This window comes from Hordeum vulgare, chromosome 3H (assembly GCF_904849725.1).
Source record: "Hordeum vulgare subsp. vulgare chromosome 3H, MorexV3_pseudomolecules_assembly, whole genome shotgun sequence".
Taxonomy (NCBI): domain Eukaryota; kingdom Viridiplantae; phylum Streptophyta; class Magnoliopsida; order Poales; family Poaceae; genus Hordeum; species Hordeum vulgare.
In genome coordinates, this window is record NC_058520.1 from 56,525,324 (window position 1) to 56,530,002 (window position 4,679).

Here is a 4,679-nt window from a genome sequence, read left to right on the forward strand (position 1 = left end):
CCACCAAGTAATAAAATTCTTCATGGAGTCCGGCGGCGCGCAAAAATTCATCACTTGGCCATTCACATGCTCGAACTTCTGTGACTCGAGGGACTGCGTACTTGGGGTGATTCTTCTCGTCCTCCTTGGGGTTACGGCTTGAAGAGCCTCTCAAGAACCTCCCCATCTTTTCCCTTTTCTATCTCTGAAAAGTTCTGAAATTTTTAGAGGCTTCGAAAGAAAAGTGAATAAGGATTAACTCAACTTGTAGCAACTACTCCTACTAGTGCCTAGAGACCGTATCACGCGCTAAAACTACTTGGGACCAGCTAAAATCAACCTTTCAAGATCAAGAACAGGGTCACCAAGGTAGCAAGAATACGCGAAGGATAAAGCACTAGAGCAAAAACTAATTGGACCAATGGAGGAGTCACTTACCAAGGAGTAATTTCCCCAAAACGGTTCGGAGAATGGTGCTTTGAGCAAGGAGATCGAAAATCACAACCAAATGAGCAAGAACACGGGTTTGAGCTGCGAAATACTTTTTTCTGGAGGTGGAAGAAGAGGCTGGGAGCTGGAATGAGTGGAGGGGGTGCCTGTGGGCCCCACAAGCTTGCACCACGCCACCAGGGGGCGTGGTGGCGGAGCAAGGGCTTGTGGCCCACTCGTTAGGCCCCCAGGCCAACTCTCAGGCCCAGAAATTTTCAAAAATTCCAGAAAAAATCATACTAAATTTTCAGGACCATCGGAGAACTTCTATTTTCGAGATATTTTTCTCCGGGACGCTAAAACAGAAAACACGAAAAGCTAAACTAATTCCATCATTTTCCTTCTAAGCAACAGAAAAGGAAAACTCAAAATAGAGGTATGTGACTCTCTGATTCATCCGTTTCATGGTCATCGAAAGAAATCCGTCAATGGGGTTGATCAAATCCTTATGAGAAAACCTTCTCGAATCGCAAAAGAGAACGGAGAATTTTTGAATAGCCACTAGGTCACCTCAATGGGGATATGAATCTCCCAAACAAGCAAATCATACTTCATCTTGACACGAGCAATAGGGCATTCAAAGCTCCCAATGAGAATCGATGAAGTCTTTTTGATATCATTGATGCAATGAACTGGATATCGTTTCTTCGGAAAGTGCACGGTGTGCTCGTTACCGTTGACATGGAAAGTGACATTGCCTTTGTTGCAATCTATAACAGCCCCTGCAGTGTTTAAAAAGGGTCTTCCGAGGATGATAGCCATGGCATCGTCCTCAGGAATATCCAAGATAACAAAGTCTGTTAAGATAGTGGTGTTTGCAACCACAACAGGCACATCCTCGCAAATGCCAATAGGGAAAGCAGTTGATTTGTCGGCCATTTGCAGAGAAATTTCAGTGGGTGTCAACTTATCCAACTCAAGTCTACGATAAAGAGAGAGCGGCATAACACTAACACCGGCTCCAACGTCACATAAGGCAGTTCTTATGTAGTTTCCTTTAATGGAGCAAGGTATAGTGGGCACTCCGGGATCACCATGTTTCTTAGGAGTTCCACCTTTGAAAGTGTAGTTGGCAAGCATGGTGGAGATCTCAAGATCTGGTATCTTCCGTTTATTAGTCACGATATTTTTAATGTACTTGGCATACGGAGACATCTTGAGCATATGAGTTAACCGCATCTGCAGAAAGACGGGTCCTATCATCTCAACAAAGCACTCAAAATCCTCATCATCCTTTTTCTTGGATGGCTTAGGAGGAAAGGGCATAGGTCTCTGAACCCATGGCTCTCTTTCTTTACCATGCTTCCTAGCAGTGAAGTCATTCTTGTCGTATCTCTTAGGTTGTAGATTATCAGGATTAACCGCAGGTTCAATCTCCACATCCTCATCATGGCTAGGTTGAGCATTATTATGAACATCACTGTCCACATTGTCACCAAGTTCATGTTCGTCACCTGATTGTGTTTCTGCATCAGACACATAAATATCATTAGGTTCTTCAGGTGTGACAGTATTTGGTGAACTGGCGTGCAGGTTTCTATCGTCCTTCTTCTTCTCCTTAGGATGACTAGGTGTATCAGCATTGATTCCTTGAGAATCTTGATCAATTCTCTTAGGATGACCTTCAGGATACAAAGGTTCCTGAGTCATTTTGCCTCCTCTAGGAATGACTCTGACAGAGTTGTCATTTAATTCATTGAGCAAGTCATTCTGAGCTTTAAGTACTTGTTCTACCTGAGTAGTAATCATAGAGGCATGTTTACTCAGAAGCTTCAGAGCATTGACATTTCTGTCTACACAAGCACTTAAATGGCTAAGCATACGAGTACTTTGTTCCAAATGTGTGCTAACATAATCATTGAAACTCTGTTGTTTGGCAACAAAGTTGTCAAATTCACCAAAGCATAGGCTAGCAGGTTTATCAAAAGGAATATCACTCTCATCAAACCCACACAGAGAATTCACTTCCACTACCTATATCGGGTTATTGAGACCGTGGATCTCTTTGATAGGTGGTAGATTTTTGACATCTTCGGATCTAATGCCTTTCTCTTGCATAGATTTCTTGGCTTCTTGTATATCTTCGGGACTGAGGAATAGAATACCTCTCTTCTTAGGAGTTGGCTTAGGAGGTGGTTCGGGAATAGTCCAAGCATTATCGTTGATCAAGAGGTTATTCAGTAGGGTCTTAGCTTGTTCTATAGTTCGTTCCCTAAAAACACAACCGGCACAACTATCTAGGTGGTCTCTAGAGGCATCAGTAAGTCCGTTATAGAGGATATCAAGTATCTCGTTCTTCTTAAGAGGGTTATCAAGTAAAGCATTCTGTAGCTGGACGAGCCTCCCCCAAGCATTCTTCTTAAGACTCTCTTCTTGGAGTTGAGCAAAGTTGTATATTTCCTGCAAAGCAGCTTGCTTCTTATGGACAGGGAAATATTTCTCACAGAAGTAATAGACCATCTCCTGGGGACTACGCACACATCCAGGAGCAAGAGAGGTGAACCAGACTTTAGCGCCATCCTTTAGAGAGAAAGGAAACAGCTTAAGGATATAGTAGTGGCGGATCTTCTCCTCATTAGTGAAAAGGTTGGCTATTTCGGATAGTTTGGCAAGATGGGCTATGACCGTCTCAGACTCATAACTGTGAAAAGGATCAGATTCGACTAGAGAAATTATCTCAGGGTCGACAGAGAATTCATAATCCTTATCGGTGACAAAGATAGGCGAAGTGGCAAACTTCGGGTCATTTTTCATCCTAGCTTCCCGAGATTTTTCCTTCCACTTGAGAAGTAATTTCTCAGCGTCATAGGGATCCTTACACGCAAGAAAATCCTCAGCTATCTATCCCTTCATAACGTAACCCTCAGGTATATCAGGCAATTCATATCTAGGAGAGCTAGATCTAGCAGGAGCAAAAGCAGGTTCTATCTCAATAGTATCGGTAGTTTCAGAAGCATCACGAGAATTGGCAGTAACTCTAGCAATATGAGCATCAAGGAACACTCCTAGTGGATCATCAGGCAAAGGAGTATCTCTAGCAGTATCAAGCATAGCATCATCAGGCATAGTATCAAGCATAGCATCTCTAGCAGTATCAAGCATAGCATCTCTAGCAGTATCAGGCAAAGCGGTATCAGGCATAGCATCTCTAGCAGTATCAAGCATAGTATCAAGCATAGCATCTCTAGCAGTAGCATCATAAGCATCATCAAGCACACGCGACATATCAAGATTTCTAGCAGGAGGTGATGTCACAAACTTACTCATAACTGAAGGTGAATCAAGTGCAGAGCTAGATGGCAATTCCTTACCTCCCCTCGTAGTTGAGGGCAAGACTTTGGTCTTCGGATCCTTCAGATTCTCCGTAGTGATCAGCAGATATAAATCCCAAGTAACTCAGAGAATATAGCAATACCTCCCCGACAACGGCGCCAGAAAAATGCTGATCTGCAATCTCTGGCGTTAACTAGACGAATGCTTATTACAACAAACCTTCTCCTGCAACGGCACCAGAAGAATGCTGCTAGCACTCCCCGACAATGAAACTGGAAGAATGTTGTTGACGGCCCACCAGCGCGTGGGTTCACAACAGTTTTCGAGGGTAGAGTATTCGACCCAATTTGTTGATAAGCCTCAAGAGGTGAGAGTATACTCTCAAGTATTAGCAGTTGAATTTGTAAGATTCAACCACACCTAAAAGATTAGTATCTGCAAGCACAATAGTAACAACAAAGTAATATGATAACAACGGTGTCAGAAACGATCTGGTGACGGCAGACTATTCCTAACGATCGTATCAATGGCGCCTTCGTTGCTGCGTCGACGGAAGTTGTCAATTCCCGTCAACGGTAGGTGAATCAACAGTGTAGATTGTAGCAGCAGTGTAACGAGCAATATCAGTGGCAAGGAACAGCAGTAGTGACAGCAGTAGCAAGTAGCAACAGTAGCAAGCGACAGTAGTAGCAACAGTAGTAGTAGTAGGATCAGAGCAAGACAAGTAACAGCAGTAGCAACAGTAGTAGCAGCAGCACAGCAAGACAAGTAACAGCAGTAGCAACAGTAGTAGGACAAACTCGTAGGCAATGGGTCGGTGATTTGTTTGGATGATATTCATCATGCAACAGCTATAACACGGAGAGATAAGTGGCTAGCTCCCGTTCGTCAATGTGATGTAGGCATGCATTCCGTGTGTCGTCATACATGCTTAGGGA